The following is a 24,993-nucleotide window of genomic DNA, read 5'->3' as shown; positions in this document are numbered from 1 at the left end:
GTGAGAGAGGATTTGAGATTTTAAAATCTGCTTAGGTCCAATATTTTAATTGGTAGGGTGTAAAAATTAATGTCCTTTGTCTACTTTTCTCTGCCTTTTAGTTCATATTTTAAGGAGTTTATTCCTGTGAATGATTCTCACATGCAGGAATACTCTAATATGGGTTGATAAGATGTCTGCAATGAGTAGTTTCCCACAAAATTACAATTCACTGGATTTGAGCCCAAAAGACAAGTAGCATAAATATATTACTTCAAAGAGGAAAAATACATAAGATTGATCCATAGGGTTGGACTATAAATTGTCAGAATTGTCATAGGACTGTATAAGAGTTCGTGAGATAATTTTGTTTGATCAGGTAGGAAGATGCACTGCATAAGAACTTGTGGGGTCTGATCTGTAGGCAGACTTGAAGCTGTCACCTCTGAAATACTCTGTTACAAACTTTTAATGCATTACATGGACTATGATCCAAGATTATGTGATTAGATTTAAAAAAAAAAAAAAATGTTCCCTGCCGTGTGGTCTAGGAAGCAAATAATGATCACCATCCCCCCACATTTCTAGGAGCAGGCTACACCTGACAGAGCCTGTATCTGCTTTGTGTCCATTTGTCCAGTTGAGGAACCTGTCCAAATTGCACTGCATCTCCAACCCAGTAAACAGTCCTAAATTTCCTTTCCTTGGAAACTAGAATGTGAGAAATCAGAGGAACAGGTGTAAATGGGTCTTACTGTGATGTGACTCTGACATAGACAGTGAGAAGCAGAATGATACAGATTCAATTTTAACTCTGTCTTCTCAAAGTAGAAGAAAAAAAGATCCCTTCTCATTCTTTCATCTGATAGAAAGAGAAGGGAGGAGGACAACCAGCAAAAGTCATTTAAATTACTTCCACCCTGCAGGGCAAGCAACAATTTCTATTTTGGGCATGCACAAGTGTGCACTGCCCTAGAGGCTCAATATGCCATGCTTAAGTTTTAGACACACACAAGTCTAAGCCTACGGGGCTGGGTGGGATCCACCCGAGGGCACTGAGGGAGGTTGGCGGAAATGCTCACCAAGCCACTTTCCATCACTTCATCGAATCATAGAATCATAGAATGCTTTGGGTTGGAAGGGACCTTTAGAGGCCATCTAGCCCAACCCCCCTGCAGTAAGCAGGGACAGCTTTAACCAGATCAGGTTGCTCAGAGCCCCAGCCAACCTGACCTGGAATGTTGCCAGGGATGGGGCCTCCACCACCTCTCTGGGCAACCTGTTCCAGTGCTTCACCACCCTCATGGTAAAAAATTTCTTTCTTATGTCTATGCTAAATCTATTCTTCTTTAGTTTAAATCCATTATTCCTTGTCCTGTCACAACAGGCCTTGTTAAAAAGATTCTCCCCATCCTTCCTGTAGGCCCCCTTTAAGTACTGGAAGGACGCAATAAGGTCTCCCCGCAGCCTTCTCTTCTCCAGGTTGAACAACCCCAATTCTCTCAGCCTGGCCTCGTAGGAGAGGTGCTCCAGCCCTCAGATCATTTTTGTGGCCCTCCTCTGGACCCGCTCCAACAGGTCCATGTCCTTCTTGTGCTGAGGACCCCAGAGCTGGACGCAGTGCTCCAGGTGAGGTCTCACCAGAGCAGAGTAGAGGGGCAGAATCACCTCCCTCGACCTGCTGGCCATGCTTCTTTTCATGCAGCCCAGGATACGGTTGGCTTTCTGGGCTGCAAGCACACATTGCCGGCTCATGTCCAGCTTTTCATCCACCAGTACCCCCAAGTCCTTCTCCACAGGGCGGCTCTCAATCCCTTCATCCCCCAGTCTGTATTGATATCGGGGGTTGCCCCATCCCAGGTGCAGGACCTTGCATTTGGCCTTGTTGATCCTCATGAAGTTCACACAGGCCCACCTCTCCAGCTTGTCCAGGTCCCTCTGGATAACATCTCATCCTCCTGGCGTGTCAGCCACACCACTCAGCTTGGTGTTGTCTGCAAACTTGCTGAGGGTGCACTCGATCCCACTGTCTATGTCACTGATGAAGATGTTAAATAGCACCGGTCCCAGTACGGACCCCTGAGGGACTCCGCTTGTCACCGGTCTCCATGTGGACATCGAGCCATTGACCACGACCCTCTGGATGCAATCATCCAGCCAATTCCTTATCCATCGAACAGTCCACCCATCAAACCCATATCTCTCCAATTTAGAGAGAAGGATGTTGTGGGGGACTGTGTCGAATGACTTATCAGCACTTATCAGCAGTCCTGGCTAAACCGGGAGGTCCCAGTTGGCTGGAAGTTAGCACATGTGACGGCCATCTACAAGAAGGGCTGGAAGGCGGATCCAGGGAACTACAGGCCTGTCAGTCTGACCTCAGTGCTGAGGAAGGTTATGGAGCAGATCATGCTGCGTGCCATCACGCGGCACGTGCAGGAGAACTAGGTGATCAGGCCCCGTCAGCATGGGTTTATGAAAGGCAACAAGTCCTGCTTGACTAACTTGATCTCCTTCTATGACAAGGTGACTCGCTTAGTGGATGAGAGAAAGGCTGTGGATGTTGTCTACTTGGACTTTAGTAAAGCCTTTGACACTGTTTCCCACAGAATTCTCATGGAGAGACTGGCTGCTCATGGCTTGGATGGGCGTACTCTTCACTGAGTAAAAAACTGGCTGGATGGCTGGGTTGAAAGAGTTGTGGTGAATGGAGTTAAATCCAGTTGGCAGCCGGTCACAAGTGGTGATCCCCAGGGGTCAGTATTGGGGCCCGTTCTGTTTAATATGTTCACTGGTGCTCTGGACAAGGGGATCAAGTGCAGCCTCAGTAAGTTTGCAGACGACACCAAGTTGGGTGGGAATGTTGGTCTGCTTGAGGGTAGGAAGGCTCTGCAGAGGGATCTGGACAGGCTGGACTGATGGGCTGAGGCCAGTTGTATGAGGTTCAACAAGGCCAAATGCTGGGTCCTGCACTTCAGTCGCAACAACCCCATGCAACGCAACAGGCTTGGGGAAGGTGGCTGGAAAGCTGCCTGGCAGAAAAGGACCTGGGGGTGCTGGTTGACCGCCAGCTGAACATGAGCCAGCAGTGTGCCCAGGTGGCCAAGAAGGCCAACAGCATCCTGGCTTGTATCAGGAATAGTGTGGCCAGCAGGAGCTGGGAGGTGATTCTCCCCCTGTACTTGGCACTGGTGAGGCCGCACCTGGAATACTGTGTCCAGTTTTGGGCCCCTCAATACAAGAAAGACATTGAGGTGCTGGAGTGTGTCCAGAGAAGGGCAACAAGGCTGGTGAAGGGTCTAGCGCCCAAGTCTTATGAGGAGCGGCTGAGGGAACTGGGGTTGTTTAGTCTGGAGAAGAGGAGGCTGAGGGGAGACCTTATTGCTCTCCACAACTCCCTGAAAGGAGGTTGTAGTGAGGTGGGTGTTGGTCTTTTCTGCCAAGTAACAAGCGATAGGACGAGAGGAAATGGCCTCAAATTGTGCCAGGAGAGGTTTAGATTGCCTGGCCGAAAAGGACCTGGGGGTGTTAGTAGATAGCCGGCTGAACATGAGCCAGCAGTGTGCCCAGGTGGCCAAGAAGGCCAACAGCATCCTGGCTTGTATCAGGAATGCTGTGGCCAGCAGGGGCAGGGAGGTGATTGTCCCCCTGTACTCGGCGCTGGTGAGGCCGCACCTGGAATACTGTGTCCAGTTTTGGGCCCCTCACTACAAGAAAGACATTGAGGTGCTGGAGCGTGTTCAGAGGCGGGCAACGAAGCTGGTGAAGGGTCTGGAGAACAAGTCTTATGAGGAGCGGCTGAGGGAACTGGGGTTGTTTAGCCTGGAAAAGAGGAGGCTGAGGGGAGACCTTATCGCTCTCTACAACTACCTGAAAGGAGGTTGTAGTGAGGTGGGTGTTGGTCTCTTCTCCCAAGTAGCTAGCGATAAGACAAGAGGAAATGGGCTTAAGCTGCGCCAGGGGAGGTTTAGACTGGAAATTAGGAAAAATTTCTTTACGGAAAGGGTAGTCAGGCATTGGAACAGGCTGCCCAGAGAGGTGGTGGAGTCACCATCCCTGGAGGCGTTTAAAAAACGGGTAGATGTGGCACTTCGGGATATGGTTTAGTCTGGTCTACCCTTGATTAGTCTAGAGTGGGCTTGGTAGTGTAGGTTAATGGTTGGACTGGATGATCTTAAAGGTCTTTTCCAACCTAGATGATTCTATGATTCTATGATTCTATGATATTAGGAAAAACTTCTTCACCAAAATGGTTATCAAGCATTGGAACAGGCTGCCCAGGGAAGTGGTTGAGTCCCCATCCCTGGAGGTATTTAAAAGACCTGTAGACATGGTGCTTAGGGACATGGTTTAGTGGTGGACTTGGTAGTGCTAGGTTAATGGTTAGACTGGATGATCTTAAGGGTCTTTTGTAACCTAAACAATGTTATGATTCTGTGATTCTGTGAAAGGTAGGAACTAATGTATTTACTGTTGCAGATCCTTCAGGATGACTAATAGAATTACTAGTACATTGCTGAGTTTTTACAAGTGTGCATACTGCTTGCATTTTACAAGAGATCGTGCTTTTTTGAAGTTTGCGCTTTGTCATGCCAACTCCATGTTGTAACAATTGCTTAAATATGTAATTGTTTAAACTGGTATTTGTAGTATTTAGACTTCCAAAGCCCATGCTTCAGGCCACTTCCAAAGTCACAGCTGACATTTTTTCCCCTAAAATGTAGAAAACAATTCATTCTCAGAAGGAGCTAATCACTTGTCAACTTTCATTTGTGTAGCTGACTTAAACAAGTTTGTTCCTGTGAGCTTTTTTATGCCACTGTTATTTAAAAATGATGGAATTGAAAATTCTTGTCCTTGGAAAAGATTTGCTCATCAGCCAAAACCTTTTATACCAGCATTAAGCCTAGAGGAAAGCTACAATTAATTTATAAAAAAAGAAGACGACTGTAAAATGGAATTTATAATGCAACCAATGACATGGCTTTTTAACTACAGCGGATCAAATGATGCAGCTGAGAAACAGTTTCCAGGAAAATCACTTAATTTTGAGCTTACCAAGCTGATGAATGGCATCCCATTACAGACAGTAGGTGTAGTCATGACTAATGCCAGTAGATGCAATACATTAGGGTGCAGTTTATTAATAGTGACAGGGAAGGGGGACTGCAGCTGCATCTGAAAAAGTCCTCTTTATGTATGGAAATTGTTTATAATCAGAATGAACCATAAGTAGCCATATCTTTGAGGGCTTTTTTACATTGAACTGCTGGAGTATTGCTGCTTTTCCTCCATATGCAATGAAAAACTGCCCAATATGTTCTAGCACTGCTAAGATTGCAAATCTTTTTGTTTACACTGCTGTCAGACTGATACTGTCCTCTTTACAAGGTTGAACTAGACAATGAAAGAATTTTTTCCTTATAAATTATCAGAAGGATAACTGTCCAAATGAAAAGGAAGAAATAGTTTGGCAGGGGATTTGTTTTGAATGAAGTCTCATAGATGATTTTTGCTCTAACAAGACAGCAGGATTATATAGTCTCACCGGGGAAAGAGTTTGATTCAGGAGAAATTCACACAGGCTTCACTCTGAAAATAAATCTGTTGAACTGAACAGGAAGTATAGTAGCACATTACCCGTTAGCAGCACTTCAGAGGAGTGCAAGGATACAGAGCACTTACTGTCATGCATAGTTTTAAGTGCTCTAAAATAAAACTTAATAATTAGGGCCACTATTCTCAATAATTAGGGCTATAGTTCACAATCGAAGCATATCTATGTAGTTTTAAGTTCTGTTGGCTTCATGCACGAGTTTTTGGAGTAGCGTAACTGACACAAAGGGTGAAGGTTGAAAAATCATCTTTAAGCAACGGCAGGCTGGTACTTAAGTCACTCGCTGCTCAACTCTACGTTAGGATTACCCCCTTGAGACACTGAGTATCTTTAGCTCCCAATATACAGGGGTTTGGGGGAAAACTGTACTTGCAGGATTGCGCCCTTCTGTTCTCTTCCTGGGAGGAGCTGAGATACTTTGGCTTGCGTCACTGAAAAGGCTTTTGTTGACTATCAGCAGGGAAACGTCCCACAGCCTGGCCCTGTTCTTGTGATGGCATGTGAGAAGGCTCCTGTTCCCTAAAGCAGGATCAGGCCTTGGCTTTTGCATGTAGTGGTGCAGCTTCTGATTTTTGGTCTGGCTGTGCCTGTAGAACGAGAGCAAATACAGACATGTCCTTAGCGACACGTCAGTGACAAGTTCACTGCCCATTTTCCCATGTGTTTCTCAGGTGTGGAAATAACGCGGATACGTTTCTGTAAGCTGTGGACTCAAATGCAGACCTTCATTTGCGGCGCAGTGGAGTGTGAATGATTGGAAGGGATTGCACAGAAATCCTTAAACCCGGGGAAATTTCCACACAGCTAGTCTGCAGTAGATCTTTAAAATCCTTTCTATCCCCTGCCAGACCCTTAAGAAAGGAGAGATTTTGGCTTGGTTCCAGCAGTGTTAGACTGACAGGATAACATCGGCCTGATTTCATACGCACTCCTGCACTAATTGTGGGATATTTAAGCTGCTCCCCAATTCTACAGCATGAGAGAGCTTTTACTGATCATGAAGGAGGCTCATTGCTTGTCTCCTTTCTGCATTACAGAAACAAAACAAATAGAAAAGGAGGGTGAAAGTGCTCTCTACAATTAATCACTTCTTTCTCCTTACACCTGCCGCCTTCTGGTTTTAGACTCCCTAGTTCCACAGTGCTTTGCACTGTATCCGTTCGCAAGGACGTGTATCTGTCAAAAGGCCATAAACACATAGATGCAAAGAAGTGAGTTCATCTCCTTCCTAAACAGATGGACTAGGCTACTGGAGGCCAGCATAGCTTGGTGTAGCTAGGGCAGAAACAGAGAAATTCATCAAAAACTTACCATTTTAAATAAGATTTATTTTTAAACATATTTTTGGATCAGCAAAAATTGGTGCCTGTTCAGTGTAAATTGGTTCTTTGCCAAATTAAGGTTAGTTGACATAAGACAGTTTCAAATCGATTCCAGAGTGTCCACACAGGAGCTTGGACTGGTTTAACAGAATTGATTTAAAAACACACCTTTAATTAAACCGGTGCAACTTTGCGTAGATAAAGCCTTGCAAAATCAATTTCACATTATGTTCCATGACAGGGAGTTCTGAGCTTCCATTATCTCAAAACCAGAGGTTCCTTTGAAAAGCCAGGATTTGCAAAGGGTATCCTGCCCAGATCAGCCTCACTTACTGTCTCTAACAGGACTGTGTCAATACCAAGGTTTAGAGAAAGGTTCCTCCATGCAGCTTTAAGGCTTTTCCCCCCGTTGTCTCTCTCATCTTCCCTCTCCTCCCCTCCTGTCCAACACATCCTTTCTCAAGGTTTTGTGGCAGTTAACTGTTTCAGTCAGGAAATTATTTTATACTGATACTGTTAAACCAATCCTATTCCTAATACAGTGAAGTTATATATGGTCAAGATAAACTGTACTGATTATGCCCCTTTTATGCTGCATGGTCTCCGCTCTGAGGGGTTACACCAATGTAACTGTATTAATCTCTAAATCACCGCGGTTAAATAGATGAATACCTATGAAGATACAGGCTCAGAGGGCCTATCAAGGTCAGGAACATGAAATGTATTATCTAATGTACGTTAAACAATTCATTTCAGTTTAGCATTTCTTAGCACCTATTATAGATTGGCAGAAGTATTTTAGAATAGGTTATCTGGTCATGGTCACTGTTCAGTTATACCTTGGGGGGTTGTGGTCAAAGGTGATCATAAAAAAAAAGGATAATTCAAAGAGGACTTGGAGGTGAGTGTTGAGACTAATTGGGGGTATGAAAGAAATCCTATCTTCATAGCAATATATTAATTGAAATGGAACTTCAGAAGAGATGCAGGTAGATGTGCTGGTAGTCAATAAAAACAAAGTTTTTCACACAGTGTACTGCTGGCCAGTGAAATATCTGGGGTAAATAGAAAATGGTTTTAAGAAAAAAAATAGGAAAAAACCTCTCTAAAACCAGCAGAAATACAGATCCTTGTTTTGGGGGGCAGAAAATATTGCACACAAGCAGGAAATTTTTCACGGAGGAAGTTTACCCCATAGGTGCCCGCTTAAAGTTTTGTTTTCTCCAGACCACTGTTAGATAAATGTCTGACCTAGGACAGAAGTCTGATATAGTTTCTATTTTCTGCTGTCATGCAAAGGCATAACAGACTAGAATCCTGTCACTCCAACCCAGTCCTCCAGTCGCAGCTTTTCTTTCTCTTTGGTTCCAGCTGGAAGACAAATTTGCTGCCTCATGACACTTATAAGCCCTGTACTTCTGGGGCCCTGTTCTGAAATCTTGAAAATAGTAGGAAAAATAAGTATTTTATTGATGTTATGTTGATATAGCTACTGGCAGGACCCAGCTGGTGCTGCTTTTTCTGCACGTGTTCCTTGTGACTGCAACTGGCCTGTCTGACCTCCAACCTGTACATTTTTATTGTGCCTTTTTCTCTGATTTTATTTGATATTCTGCAGCACCAGCTGAGGCAGTCAATGCCACAATCAGTGCAGGTTATTTTCTATCCCACAAGACACAAATTACAAAGAAAGCAGAAAGACTCTGGAACATCGGGTGGGAATGGGGGCATTAGTCCACAGTGTAAATACACAAAGGACAACATCTGTGTCCTCCAGAACTGAGAGAAGGTAGCTGTTTGTCTCTCTATTTTTGTAATAATGAGAATACTCATTAGAGATTGTAAACATAACAGAAATAGAAACAGAAGTAAAATAGTGGGAATTTGTCCTGTGAAAATAGTGTGGAAAATTGTTGGAAATACTCATCTGTAGAGGTCATTGCTATTATTTTTTGTGAAGTTTCATCGGTTTAGATGTGGCTCAGAACAATCACCTGAATGCCCAGTTGAATCTTTAATCTTTAATACTGGAAAGTAGCAGTGGTCTGATTATAGGCAATGTTAAGTGTTCTCTCCCATGCACAATGAAGGATAACCACAACTAATGGTGATGTAAAGGTCCTTTATGTGAGACAGGTATTTCTCCTTTATCGAAGGACTGTGTTCAGAAAAATCCGGTTTCTTCAGATTGCTGTGCAGTCTGCAGCAGCCTTCCATGAATTCCAGGTAACTTGTTCCTGCTTGGGTTTATCCCAGGCTCTTGGACACTGGAACCCTCAGCACCGGGAAGATCATATCTAGGGATGTCAAAAGCAATGGTAAAAATGAGCAGCTGCCATGTCCACGAAGCATGTTTTGGTTTGGAAATCCTAAGGTACCCAAGATCAATACCAAACTGTTGAAATAAAGCGATCCCAAAGCAGAAACTACATTCACTATTAAATAGCCTATGTCATTAGTGACGCAACTGCCCAGTGCGTGCAATATCCCTTTAATTCTTTAATAAGTCTCGTAGCAGAATGGGCGACTTCCAGTTGTTGATCAGCAAGAATCAGTTGTCAGCAATTTTGGCTGGATGGCAGTTAATAGGAGTTTGCTTGGGGTTTTTTTCGGTTCAGAGGAGAGACACTTAGTTTGCTGAATGTTGGTGTGTCAGCCAGTTTTATGCAGTTCTGAAGCAATCCTTAATAGCTGTGAATTTCTGTTCTTAACAGATTTGAAATGTATGAGAAGTGCTGTCACAGTGCATAATACCATTCACATGACACTGCCCTGTGCTGCAGTGTGGCTAACCAGCCTAGTGATCAAGGTGTCCCAGGACTTTCTAAATCTCACTGTTTCCTTCTCCCATTCTTTCTAAATGCCTTCTCTTCCAATTTAAATAAAAGTGCGTGTATATGCAGAAACAGCTTTCTAATTTGTTTTTGTTTAAGCAGGTTTAATTAGAATTTATTCTTACCACAGATTATAGATTTAGGCAGGTTGTGGCTTCATTAGAAAGGCTTTAGGGTTTTATCTGTTTGAATAATAAAATTGCAGAGGTGTATAGACTAGAACGCTTCCGATATCCTTAGGATTACTCTCAGTGGGGTATAGGCAGCTGTTTGCTCATGCTGTGACATGGCTATTTTTGGTACTGATCAGTCTGTGATTTACTTGGGTGTGAACCTCCTGTTTTCTTCTTCTTAGTGGCCTGAACAGTCTGAACTGTCTATGATCTCAGGCAGCAAGGATGCCTAACAAGAACAAGGATGCCTAATTCAGCCCAGTGCTTTTCCTCCATGTCAGTCTACCAGACTCAGTCTTGTTTAGACTGTGTCCTAAGGAGAGCCTGGTAGCTTTTAAGTGCATCTTTCATGACCATTGTATCCCTCTAAGCAGTTAAAACAGAGACTGGTTGTGTATTGATCCACTCAGAAAAGTGTTGGTCTACTCAAAAGTCATGAGATATAGATGCTTAAGCTGATCAATTGGACAGATAAACTGAATGCAGGTTGTTCTTATGTAGGAGCTCTGGCAACTATTTTAATCATTCACTGCCTCTACTGAGTCTGGTAGTCTTGGTGTATGTGGTGGCAAACATATGAATGAATGCAACATGTATCAGCAATAAAAAATGGTCTGTAACCTGTCAGTTCTCATGGTCCTGAAGATGCCCTGGGAGATTTTTCCATGTTCAGATATTTAGCAGACATTCATTTCATATTTCAGCATAGCTGGACTGAAAATCAAAAAGTAATGTAAAGCATGATAAGCACCTCTGATGTTATTCTTGATCCTTAATGAGCAAGTCTACTTAAGCATTTAAAATGGAATCATTTTATCTGTTGCATTTTGTGGATGTGCCTCTTGTCCTTCATTATCCCATGGCAATAAAGTTTCAATCTGCTTTAGAAAGTTGGGGGGGGTTTCCCATTTTGGGTCCAGCTGCCACAGCAGTCTTTCAGAACTTGTTTTAATTTTGCTCCTCTTTTTCCTGAGCTATGATTCCATCATTAGGATCATTTATTCTCTTAAGGCATTGCAAAATCTTTCTCAGTTTATTCTGGAAAGATTTGTGGGCATGTGCAATATCAAATCGGAGCAATTAAAGAAATAGCTTCCAAGTTTCTCTGATTGTTGTCAACTTGGCACTGAGCAGATCTTTGGAAATCCAGTATCTGTATCTGATACGTCCAAGTAATTAACAGAGGGATTACATAATTTTAATGGGAAGAATTAACCTTTTCCATCTTACTGCTTCCTCATGTTTAGATGGACACAGAGGTATATGCTTATTCTTTTAATAACCAACACTCACACATCACTCCACTATTTTAGCATGTGAAACCTGTTGCACCATTATTCTCCAGCCTGTCTTGTCTTTCTCCCCTTTGGCAGCCACAGGGTGAGGAACAGTCAAACTGTACTAAGCAGACTTCTCAGAATGTATTTTACTCTAGTTGTTTGTTAGGCGAGCAATTTTTGCTGAGTGATCTTGCTACTATGCTTTTGCTAGTATCAAATCTATGCGCTCTCTGTACCTTTTGAAATTAGGGCTTAGTTTCAGATTTAGCCAATCTATGTGTCTTTATGGGCTATTGACCACCACGGTAGGAAACTAAATGAGGCCGCTGAACTTAATTTCACTCATAACCTGAGTTTCCAGAGGGAAATCCGCAAGAATGGCTTTAACACTTGCAGCTATGAGGTGATAGGTTAAACTTGCTAAATGCTAGTGACAAGTATGATTTGAAAGAAAGAAAAGTTTTTGAACACATTGCAGGCTATATGCTGCATATTTGCACCAGACTGACTTATTAATTATTCAACTAAGACATTGAATATTTGATCAGAATCCGTAATCCCTTCTTCACTTAACATATTATTTACTTTTGAAAACTGCTGATGTACCATACTTTTCCCATTGCACTTGCAAAAATGAATTGGTCCAATTTATGTGCACAGAATAATATATTGTGCTTTAATGTTCAAGATATTATTCATTAGTTCCTACTCATATAAGCCTCCTTACCACCTTCATATTTTATTAGTGCCCTTTAAAAAGACATAAAAAATCAGTCATGTAGTTACTCCATTTTAAATTATGCAAATGATGTTAAATGCAATTATAATCTATTCTTTATTAATTATATATACACCCTATGTGTTTTCTATGGATTGTATTTATTCACTACAAATAATTAGACATTTTAGTCCATTGCTAGGTTTCATGACCAGAAAGCATTATTATTGGCTGTTTGTAAAGTGAGAGGAACACTTTTCAAATCAAATTAGCATAATTTAGCCATTAGAAGTTTTCATTTAGCAGCAGTTTATCCACAGCGTACCTAAAATATGCATTATTTTCTCTAATGCATTTGTTTTAAATAAGTTAAAATAGCCATTATAAATTTTTCAGGAAATCAAAATTTATATTCTTATGTAGCCTGTGGCTCAGTGTATGTTTAAGAAGTTTTCGAACTGGATTACAAGACTTAACACATTTCCTGTAGTGATTTGGTAATTGTCCTGTCAATGGAACAGTTGATCAGCATTTTCTAGCAGGAATGATTTTTTTGTTACAACATACTGTTTTGCCGGGCCCAAAAGATTCTGTGGGAAATGTTAAGTCCACTGAAAATCTGGCGGGCCATAGTTGAGCAGACAGCAGGGTTGGCAAGCCTCCTTTCTCTCCTGCTGGTTTCCTGCCGTCGCCTCTGTCTTGGTGTGATAGCTGCTCCCCCAGTTCCCCGTCACGCGGGATCTCAGTGATGCCACTGCCAACGCTCTTGTGGGGCTACTGCTGTTCTCCAACTGCTGGGCTCTGCATCTGTCTTATTAATTAGCAGCTAGGTAGCACTGGGTCCTCAGCAAGCCATCTGAGAGGTGAAGAGGACGTAGCCTGCCAAACAGCCATGAGAAGGTGCAGGCATCTTGGTCAGGCAGAGACAAAGATGAGCAGGGAAACTATGGGATAAAATCCGCCCCCAGGCCAAAGTTGATGGGGAGACTGGAGTACCCATGGAAACAAAGCAGCCCAGGAGGTGGGCAGGAGGAAAAGCAGGCTGGCTTCCAGGACTTGCAAAATACTGTCAGAGAGAGTCAGTATTTCAGAAATGACATGATGGCAGCATCAACCATGTAAAATTACTGGAGTTACTGCATTTGCAGCTCAGTTCAGGACTGGCGAAAATTTATAGTATTGACACTTCTTCACAAGACAGAAACAGCAGACTGGAGTCACTCGCCACAAAGCCACACAGAAGAGCTGAAAGGTTTAGGTTTACGGCATGATTTGGAGTCCAAGGAAGGGAAGATCTTAAGCATGTGTTTAAGTCCAGTTGGTTTTAAAGGGATGTAAGGGACTGTTTTAAAGTTGCTTTAATACACATTCTTTCCTGTTTTACATTTTACCATTCACTTAAATGGAAGCAACATCAGGGGCCAGACACATAATAGTTTAGACATGTTCACATAATGGTGATGAAGCTTGAATATCCGTCCACCAAACCGGTGCTGTTTCTTCCCCTTAAGATCTTAAAAAGATTCGTGACTGACAATGCTCTGCTTTGGTCTGTGGAAAAAATAGATAGCATGTGTTTATCTAAGGTTAAAATGCATCTACCAGCTGAGCTCAGTTATTACCCATCTAGCTTTAAGGTGGTTGCCTGTGCAATAATAACTGCTCTTAATATATAACAGAAAAGTAGTTCTTATATCTACAAGAGAGAGGTCTGAGTCTCTTAAGAGACCGGCCATCTCCACTCTTACACCACATGCCAAAGGGAGACAAAAGTGAGGACCTCCCTTGATGCACAGGCTGGGGCTGTTCTGAAGCAGATGTAGCTGTGGCTGCCTTCTGCTAGCAAAGGTAGCCTGCAGTAAAGGGGGTATAAGCTCTTTTTAGCAAAACTGTAGGGTTTTTTCTCTGTCCTACCCAAATAGCGACAGGATTCCCTTCTGAAAGGAATGCTCCTGAGTGCTTGCTCTGGGGTGGTGGAAGCTTCCATGCAGTGCACTATTGGTTGCTCAAGTAAGCATAAAGTTTTAGTGTGTGATTAGTCTAGGAGAAGGCAACAGGAATACTCTGCCTTTGATGCTTAAATACTTGGCTGTATCACAGAGCTTAGAGTTTTGACACGAGAAAATATTGCCATTCAGACTGTTTACAGTAAATACCTACATGTGAGCAATCTCCGTGCTTTTCCTTACCAAGAATAATGACAAAGCAACAAAATTCCAGTATGACATAACAAATGTTTAAAACGTAAGTGAGATCCTGCATCCTCTACTCAGGAAAGAACAGTAAAAGCAAGCACCTCCAACCCCACATGAATAGTTAGGAAAGACATTAGGTGACTTAAATAGATGGGGAAAAGCTTGTAGTACAAAGCTCTTTTTAGATTTTCATGTCCTTCCAAGATCCTCTGAATCTAAGCATGACTGTCAAGTTGAGACATATGCTTTTTAATCTTGAGAAAGACTGCATACAACAGTTCCTCAGCCTTTTGTAATACCAGTATTGCTCTTCTAAGTGCTGTCAACCATTATTCATTGCCAGAATGCTTTAGTGTATTGTTTGCTTGAAGAGTATGTCAGAACATTGTCCTCTGCATTAGGCTGTGATGTCAGCTGAGCTTTTGTTCACTTAGCCTTGATTTTTATCTGCACCTGTTTCTATTTGTAATTGGCGTCTCTGGTCAAGTTGGACAAATAGCTACAGTAAAACTCTGCATTTTCAGTTTGTAGATTTCCTCATTCACCCAGTCATACTTCAACCCCAGCTTTTATGCTCTGTGTAACACTGCCATACACAGCTTCTGTAAGGTTGGCATAATAAACTATGTAAAGATTCTATGAGTAAGGAAATCCTTGAAGTGGCACAGAGCCACTTTATCAGCTCCAGTACCAAGTCTCTACCTTGTTTCCAGGGTAGTGAAATATCACTCATTCCTGGCTGCTGTAGTACCCCCTTAGGATATTCTGAGCTGTGCCAGAGATCAGTGTTACTTCTGCAATGCTAACAACAATTATTCATTATTCCTTATAATATAGGGAATCGGGAGCACCCAACAAAGCTATTAAGCAGCAGGTTTAAAGTGAACAAAAGAAAATATTTTTCACACAGCACATAATTACATCGTGTAGCTCATTGCCTCAAGATGCTATGAAGCCAAAATTATAAATGGGTTCAAAAATGGGCTAGACAAATTCATTATTAAACACAATGGCTGTGTGCAGTCTCTGGCTGAGAAAGAGATTGCTCAGGAAAGCCATTGATTGCTAGAAGCTAAGAGGGTATGCTGGGGAAAGATTCACTCTCTATTTGCTCTATTCTTCATACTTTTTTGTAAACATCTGCCACTGGTACTGTTGCACAAAAAATAATGGGTTGTATAGACCTCTGGTTTGACCCAGTATGGCTGTTAACACACATAAAGAAGAAGAAAATAAATCAATACTTCTGTATATACAAAGCAAAAAATGTGATGTGAAATGGTAATTTTTTATAGTTTTTTTTTTACATACTGGTAGTCAATTTTATAGAACTTAACATCACTTCAGTTTATAAAGAACACAAAGAACTCTGTAAGTTAGCTAGCATCCTTGGTCTTTTCTAGTTGTTTTTGGTAGTTGTTCTCCTGGTCCACTGTCTTGCTGTTGGACTGTGAAATGCAGGATGATGATGCTGTAACGGGAAAGAGAAAAAAGAAAATTCAGCTGAAAAATGTTTTTATTTAAAATGCATGTAGCTGCTATGCTAAAGCCTAATCCTTGAGCCTTTATTCTGAGCAGTGCTTTATTCTGCAAAGGACCTTTTTTACATTAATTAGGCCCTTTCAGGAGAGTCTTGTTACTTACGGTACGTACAGGTAGTGGAATTAAACTCCTAGTGTGTGCAGTAAACCACTTCTTGCCTTTTCGAGAGCAAAAGGGGGACAGTTATATGAATTTTGAAATTAAACACATTGATCTTCCAAACCACACCAAAGCATTTGCTTTGGTTTTGCACTGGGGAGAACATTTCAAATCTAAGCAAATTTGGTGTCTTCCTGCTTTCCTAGTAGTTTTATACACGTTTCAGTTTTACCACTGACTTTTTAATTGTCTCTTCTTTTACAGCATCACCAGCTTGAATTTTACGTTTTGATGGTTACATTGTGAATCAAGTCTATAGAACCAACAGTAGCTAGAACATACAAAAACTGAATCCAAGGAAAATGACATAGATTGCTCATGCTTTTTATACGTTTAATTGAAGATCTGGTTAGAGATTGACATATTTTCCCTCCATTTGTCAGTTCTTTGCACCCACATTTGTGTTTATTTTACTGATATTTACTAAGCACATGTATCTCTGGCACACAAAGAAAGCTAAAAAAGGCCATGCTATCTGCAGCATTTACGGCTTCTACAAAGTTTAACTGTTTTGTGGATTGCTTTTCATTTCTTGTTACTGAGACTATGTGTTTGTTACTTTTTGGTGACATTTTTTTCAAACACTATGATTCTGGCATCAATCAATTTTTAAACATTGCTGAGGTAGAAGGACAGCCTAGTTGGGAAGAAAATGTCTTTCCTGTTGACATAACTAAGAGTGTGTTTTCTTTTAGCTCAAGTACACTACAGTGGAATTGCCTGAAATATCTTGTAAGGGATCAGGTTGGATCTTTTTAAAATAACCCTGTTCCAAGGGCCAAGACATGAATGAAACTACTAAACTTTTGTCTAGCTACACACTGACATAGACGTCTGCTTGTGCTTACTTAATATTTCATAGAATCATAGAATCGTTTAGGTCGGAAAATACCTTTAAGATCATGCAGTCCAACCATTAACCTAACACTACCAAGTCCACCACTAAACCAGTTAAGGGTAGAGTAGCAACCCCGCACCTCCTGGCTTGGTGGCTGGATCATTTATAATGAAAGTAAAAACTAGGAACCATTAATATTGGAAAGGATCTCTAAGATCATCATTCCAATCATCAGCACAACACCACCATGCCCGCTAAACCATATCCCAAAGTGCCAAGTCTACCCGTTTTTTGAACGCTCCCAGGGATGGTGACTCCACCACCTCTCTGGACAGCCTGTTCCAATGCTTGACTACTCTTTCCGTGAAGAAATGTTTCCTAATATCCAATCTAAACCTCCCCTGGCGCAGCTTGAGCCCATTTCCTCTTGTCCTATCGTTATCTACTTGGGAGAAGAGACCAACACCCACCTCACTACAACCTCCTTTCAGGGAGTTGTAGAGAGCGATAAGGTCTCCCCTCAGCCTCCTCTTCTCCAGACTAAACAACCCCAGTTCCCTCAGCTGCTCCTCATAAGGCCTGTGCTCCAGACCCTTCACCAGCTTTGTTGCCCTTCTCTGGACACGCTCCAGCACCTCAATGTCTTTCTTGTAGTGAGGGGCCCAAAACTGGACACAATATTCCAGGTGCGGCCTCACCAGTGCCAAGTACAGGGGGAGAATCACCTCCCTGCTCCTGCTGGCCACACTATTCCTGATACAAGCCAGGATGCTGTTGGCCTTCTTGGCCACCTGGGCACACTGCTGCCTCATGTTCAGCTGGCCGTCAAACAACACCCCCAGGTCTTTTTCTGCCAGGCAGCTTTCCAGCCACTCTTCCCCAAGCCTGTAGCATTGCATGGGGTTGCTGTGATCCAAGTGCAGGACCCAGCACTTGGCCTTGTTAAACCTCATACAGTTCGCCTTGGCCCATCGATCCAGCCTGTCCAGGTCCCTCTGCAGGGCCATCCTACCCTCCAGCAGATCGACACTCCCACCCAGTTTGGTGTCATCTGCAAACATACTGAGGGCACACTCAATCCCCTCATCCAGATCGTTGATAAAGATATTGAACAAGACTGGCCCCAAAACTGAGCCCTGGGGAACACCGCTCGTGACTGGCCACCAACTGGACTTAACTCCATTCACCACTACTCTCTGGGCTTGGCCACCCAACCAGTTTTTTACCCAGCGAAGACTACGCCCATCCAAGCCATGAGCTGCCAGCTTCCCAAGGAGAATGCTGTGGGAAACAGTGTCAAAGGCTTTGCTGACTTCCGTCCAGGTAGTTGACACCCACAGCCTTTCCTTCATCCACCAGGCAGGTCACCAGGTCATAGAAGGAGATCAGGTTGGTCAAGCAGGACCTGCCTTTCACAAACCCATGCTGGGTGGGCCCGATCGCCTGGTTGACCTGCACTTGCCTGTGGAGTTCACCCAATATGAACCTCTCCATAATCTTCCCCAGCACCGAGGTCAGGCTGACAGGCCTGTAGTTCCCTGGGTCCTCCTTCCGGCCCTTCTTGTAGATGGGCGTCACATTGGCAAGCTTCCAGTCATCAGGGACCTCCCCTGTTAACCAGGACTGCTGATAGATGATGGAGAGTGGCTTGGCAAGCTCCTCCACCAGCTCCCTCAGTACTCTCGGGTGGATCCCATATGGCTCCATAGACTTGTGAGCGTCCAGGTGGCGTAGCAGGTCATTAACTGCTTCCTCCTGGACTATGAGGGCTCCATTCTGCTCCCCAGAAGTGCTCCCTCTGATACCAGGAACCTTCCCCACCGATGAAGCTTTACATTCCACTACATCCCCTCCTAGATGTGGGGACCTCACTACTCACCTGCTGACTGCCACAGGAGGGTAAGGTGAAAACATTCATAGTCCCATAGCTAGTCTAGGAGTATTTGAAAGCACAGAGATAGTGTGGAAGAGTGATTCTGCCTTCAGTGGAGGTGATGCTGGACAATCTGTAAGGTATGCTACAATTGTTGTGTTTCCCTGCTTGGTCCAGCCCAGACTTACCCTGCATCTGTCACCCAGGTTCTGCCATTGCCACCTCGTTCTCCTGAGCGCAGCAGGCAGGACAGTGACTGGGGGTCCTGCTCCTTAACACCAGGAAAAGTGAGGAGCAGGAGGTGGACTACATTCCTGCTTTATCCTTTCAGCTAGCAGCACTCTTTTTTTCCCCCAGGAAAACAGTGAAGATGTGCTGACTGGGGAGGCCAGGGTGTGGAAACAGCCGTGGGAAGGAGTTATACTAGGATAGTGATTCTGTGTCTCTGGGATTGAGGCAGGAAAAGGTCACCTGTTTATGTGTCCTGTTTCCCCAGTTTTGCAGAATAGCAAATGCCAGAGTCCCTGGAAACCTGACTGACTAGAAGTCAGTCAGGTTCTAAACTTCTAAATCTAAAGTTTAATAGTAACATGATTTTTTTGGTGTCATGAAAGATTTGAATGGTGCTACCCATATGACTGTTTTAGCGTGGAGGAGCAGTGTGTTGGAGTGCTCATGCTTAGTAGTGCAATAATATAAAAAAGCAAAAAAGGTTGCTTTCCTCTCTATTTCCATAAGAAAAAGGAAAAAAAATACACTATAGAAAGTACTATTTTTAATGCCGCTAATACACATCATGTTTTAAAAAGCTGAAAATGCATGTGCATAAAGCAATGAAGTACTCCATTCACCATACAGTTCTGCCCACGCCTGGAAAAGTTTTGGCATCTTCTAATGAAAAACAGAAAAGTTACTTGGTTTATGCTAAAATTCAAGTTTGATCTGGTGTCAAAGTATTATCAAGTATTTGTATTTTAACTGATATGGCAAGTTTAGATGCCAGCTATTATGACTACAGGGAAGTTACCAGAGATTGATAACTTCCAAATTCAGCTACCTAATATGAAAAAAGCAAACCATACTTTGCGGGTATTGTCTCGGATATACTTTTAAATATATTCTTATGGAACTAAGATTCAGCTTACAGAGGTTGACTTAGGGCTAACTAGGGAGCCAGAGTGGGACATGGGACCACCATGTTACATTGACAGATTTGCACTAAATCCAGGTAGCTTACAGCTGCTAAAAGGTTTCTCCTGGAACCTTAGATGTTGTTAGCAGTGGGAGAAAACCAGAGTTTAAGGTTCACTGAGCCTGAAACAGTTTTACTGTCTTTTAGTATCTTACTGTCTTTTACTAACTTGACTACTTCTTTCATCCCAGTGTCCCAGGAGCCTATTTTGTTTTGGAAGAGAAATCTTTTCTTGTAACTTATGTTAGATAATTCCAGGACATTTCTAGTTTCGATGCAATTTGGGCTGAAACCTGATTTTAAAGAACACTATGCCCCATGTCCAGCAAATCCCTAGCATCAGGAAGGTGTCCTAATCATTGAGCTGTCAGGTAAAATTTCAGTACCACAGTCTGCATTCAAATGACTCCTGTATCCAGCATTAAAAGAAATTGAGGCATTTCTTTCACTGAGAGGAAATGGAGTTCTTTAGCCTGGAGAAAAGAAGGCTGACGGAAGACTTTATTGCTCTCTACAACTACCTGAAAGGAGGTTGTAGTGAGGTGGGTGTTGGTCTCTTCTCCCAAGCAACAAGTGATAGGACAAGAGGAAATGTCCTCAAGTTGCACCAGGGGAGGTTTAGATTGGATATTAGGAAACATTTCTTCACAGAAGGGGTTGTCAAGCATTGGAACAGGCTGCCCAGGGAAGTGGTTGAGTCGCCATCCCTGGAGGTATTTAAAAGACATGTAGATGTGGCACTTAGGGACATGGTTTAGTGGTGGACTTGGCAGTGTTAGGTTAATGGTTGGACTTGATGATCTTAAAGGTCTCTTCCAACCTAAATGATTCTATGATTGGTGAGGGTGCACTCTGTCCCATCAGCCAAGTCATTAATGAAGATGTTAAATGGGATTCAACCCAGTATTGACCTCCCTAACACTCCCTAACACTCTAGCTGCATACTCCCTAGTATATGTTCTCCGTAGTACTCCAGCTGGAAGTCTAGTCCCTACTGAGCTGACATCTCTGAATCTCATAGCAGTAGGTCTTCCCCTGTTGTTTAGATGGGTCTCAAAGTTGGAACTTCTACCAAATGTCAGGACTGGAACGCTTCAGTGCCAAGTCTCTCTTGTCCATCTAGCTCACTCGTCATCATTTTTTCTGGTTCTCTTGGCAGAATTTGGCGCATAGAGTCTAATAATACTTTTAATAAGAAATCTGATAAATGTGGACTTTATTGGATTATTTTAAACAACTAGTAATTGGCTTAATGAGAGACAGATGCCTGGAATCTTTGTATTATCTTGTAAGGGAAATATTTATATAGAGACTCAAATTTTAAAAAAGTTTTGTTTTATGGAGGGATGCAGAGAATAAAGGCATCTGCTGCTATTCAACACAGCTTTTATAATGTTGGCTTGCCTCAATTAATCTAGCTTGAGTGCAGTGTTCTAATGAAAGGAAATGTAGAATAAAAATGTAGAGCTGCAATGTATATAAATCTTGAAATGTCCATGGAGAGCTGATAAATTGCTGTATTTTGCTCAGTTTATGCAAAAGAGAAAATGAAGAAGCAGATTGCAAAAAACAAAATTATACATCAAGTCGTTAAACCTCAATCTTCATTACTGAAGAATTGTTTTGATACTCGGCAAGATTAGAATCTGAACAAGAGTAGCTAGGTAACATGTTCACAAGGGTCCTGCACATCAGGAAAAAATCCACAGAATAATGTCATGGGTGTGATCTAAGTGCAGAACTATGATTACTCCTTTTCTGTTCTTAAAGCCATGAATGTAAACAATATCTTGCACTATTTTTTTCTCTGTGACTAACCCATAAATTTGTTTGTTAAGTTTCTTATTTCATAATCCATTTGTGTTACATGGACTTTGTAACTTTTCAGTTAGCTTCCTTACTCTAAAAACAACTCCCCTTCATGTCCTCACCATATTGTCTTTTAGAAAAAAGATTGTCCTGTCAAACAATGGCACTTTTCTTCCCTTTTTTTTCCGGAATCTGTTTTCCGTGTGTGTTACATTTGGTTCATTATTTTGCTAAACTGTGCTGTTACGTGTACATGGCAAGTGTAAAACACTACTGAACTAGAGTAGAAGAGACATCCTTCTTGCACATCTGCCTGGTAAGTAACTGGTGGCACTCCAATTGCCATCTCCATCATTATTGCTGGAGGTTGATTTTTTTCTGTTAGTTAGTCCAACACTTACTTCACTTGCAGAGTATATTCTCTGTATGCTGTACGAGTGATAAATAAGAAGAAAGAAGAGACATTTGCACTGGGACATTCAGAGATCTCCATTGTATTGCACAAGGTCAATACAAGTTCAGAAGACTTCTCAAAGCTCTTTGAAAGTTTCTTTCTCAGGCATCAGGAATATACTAGCTGATTACATGGAAATAGAGTTGGACAATCCAAATGTCCATTGATAAGCTCCTGTGGATACATGCCATAGTGAAACTGTCACTTGTGTATGGTATGTTTGTACTTTTCCGTTGACAGAATACTAATACTACATATCTGATGTTAGATTAATGATGCAGAAGTCATCCTCAAGTGACAGTGTCCTCAAGGGGACAGCAACCCCTTTTGCCCCTCCCTCATTGTTAACCCAGAGTACTTCCACTTCACTTTATCCATTAGCTGAGTCTGGGTCATTTGAGTAGCCTGCGATCCCATATTTTAATAAACTGTCTGGTTTTAAGCCTGGTTGATAAATTGCTGCAGGGATACCTCTCTTGGAATTAGAAAGTGCTGTATATACATTTCAAACATCAAAACAGGACAATTCAGGTTGGTGAGCTGCTGCTATTCATTAGTGCACCCAACCAGACACTCTTCATTCTAACAAGTAGTCTTGGGGCTGTATCGAAGAGCTGCTGTCTGCCAGTATACAGTGAGCATGCTAAAAATGATTAGGTTAACAATTGACAGCAACACTTGTCATCATTGTCAATCCCATTACTATTGCTACTATTTTTATGCTGATTATATGCTCTTAAATACTCTGTATTATTCTTTCAGTAGTTTCTCAGAGGTGTGGAATTGTCTAGGACCAACACCATTTTTTTTTCAAAGTTTTTACCCACCCACTCCTTTCCAGTAAGTGTGTAGTTGTCCAAAGGGAAGATGATTGGCAGGAAACAATTATAGATTGAGAGCCTGCAAGAGGGATGTCTGGGAAAAGGAAACATAACTTTAAAAAGCCAGACCCAGGAGTTTTGAATAGGGAAGTAGCGGGAGCTCACATCGCTGTGGAAGTACTCAGCAGCTCTACTGTGACCCATTACTGCTCTCCCCCGAGCAGAACAGTGTAGCCAACGATAGGTGCAGGGACTGGATGCCAGCCAGGAAAAGTGGGAAGTAGACACGTGGCTTCACATAGAAGGAGATCTTTTTCTTTAGAACAAGGAAACTGCTGGGCTAAAAGCCAAGCCTAGAGGAATGAATAATTGTCTTTATATATGCTAGCAAATAGTGTATTTGCAAACAAGCAAAGCAGACATCGAGGCACCAAAGTTTCCTGTGAAGATCAAAAAATGTAATGAGCCAGCACCATGAAGCTCTGTCCTTTTTTTGAAAGGGCACTGCAAGTAGACCCTTATCTATTTTAGCCTACCCTACTACTTTTACTTCCCTTGGAAAGTACTATCTTATCCATTGGGAAAAACAACAGTGTGCAGAATATTTGTGTTCCATTTGTGCACACCAGTGTACTCTGGCTTTTATCTTGTAGTTTAAAGTGATGTCAGTGTCGCCCTGTAGCAGAATTAAAATCTTATTATGTGAGCTTTGTTTCTTTCCTATCTTCTATCCAAACCATATTAACTAGAGTGGCCTAGGAAACTCAGGAAAACCCTTGAGGCTCACTTAGTGAGCAAAATCTGAGGGGTGCTTTATCACTTCTGAAAGGTTAGATCAGCTGTGCGTACATTACAACTTGGATTAAGGTAGGAGGGGTTTTGTTCACTTTTCAAATTCAACATTTGTTTGCTTTTGTTCCGTTTCTCGACATGCTGTTTTCTGTTGCTTCAGGGAATTTTATTACATTCAAGGTTTTTCGAAATTGTGTGGTTCTAAATCAGAAACAGCTTGTCTTTACAGGGGATTTGAAGATGTTATCAGGTTTTCTATGCTTGGGTCAGCTGATAATTTAAAGGGTCAGACTCTTCTTGTGAATTCTGAGCTCAGCGCACTGTCTCTATTACAAGGATTTATTCAGATAAAATCAGACAGAAATATTACTGGATTACCTAGAAATGTGTCAGTAGTCACCTTTCTTATCAGTGTATGTGTCCACCAGTTCAATGTTGATCACCTTTCGTTAGAAATAATCTTCAGCAAGCAGATGATAGAAGTGCACAGGTATTAAATAAATAGTACCTCTTCAAATAATATAGTTGCTGAAAGAGTAGTTTCCTGGCCCACAGTGTCAATCAAGTCATGGAAAATAAGTATTTTGCCATTTAAGTATTTCCCACTTACTTCAGAAGGAGTTTCTTGGAATCCTTAAGTCTTGTTTTGTACATTACATAGCACGTGTTGGCAATGAGTGGCATGGCTCTAATCAATCACTGCATAAAATACGGGTGAGCAGAAAATTATGATCACTACAACACAAAGCTTACTACTTCAGTTAAATGCACGCTATTGTTTTTCTTCTGATGACTAAAGAAATTTTTGTGTCATCTTCTCCTCTCTCTGTATTTTTCATTTTCATTTCTTTTTCTTTCTTTTTTTTTCTTTTTTCTCTTTCATGTTATATTTTAAACCAATTGCAAACTCTTCTCTTTACCATAGGAAGAAAAAGATCTGTAGTTCTTGCGTACTTTTTTCACAGCGCATTGTAACTTTATGCTCTGCTTTAATAACATTTCATTAGCTCTTTGAAACCATTCCCTGGGGCAAGCTTTTATTATTTGTAAAGTAAGTCAAATACCATAGTGCTAATCTTTAGGAGGAGAAATGGGCTAGACTCAGAAGAAATATTTAAATCTTCTATTAGTTTTTTGAATTAAATTTTAAAGTGCACACAAAGATCCCAAATAATATTCTCAAAGCTCTAAGATACCTAAAAACACTTTGTAGAATCCACCTGCCTGCTAACATTCTGAGTTCAACAGAGAAAATCTAGGAGTGATGTACTTCTGAGTTCTAAGTAGTATTGTGGAAGGAATGTTTTGCTTGGCAGAAAGGCACTTGAAAAAGAGTTTCTTGATTAAAAAATGGAAACAAAAACCGAGAAGACACAAACCCACAGTTTTCCAAAT

The 24,993-nt window shown here is 41.9% G+C and overlaps 1 protein-coding gene across 1 annotated transcript in view; it reads left to right on the top strand.

Moving 5' to 3' along the window:
- Positions 1-24,993, top strand: part of PTPRM (protein tyrosine phosphatase receptor type M) — a 509,987-nt gene that overhangs the window by 414,116 nt on the left and 70,878 nt on the right. The gene's annotated exons all lie outside the window — the stretch shown is intronic.

This window comes from Pelecanus crispus, chromosome 2 (genome assembly GCF_030463565.1).
Source record: "Pelecanus crispus isolate bPelCri1 chromosome 2, bPelCri1.pri, whole genome shotgun sequence".
NCBI classification, from domain to species: Eukaryota; Metazoa; Chordata; class Aves; order Pelecaniformes; family Pelecanidae; genus Pelecanus; species Pelecanus crispus.
Note: the sequence above shows the minus strand (reverse complement) of the source record. Positions and strands in the feature narration are given on the sequence as shown.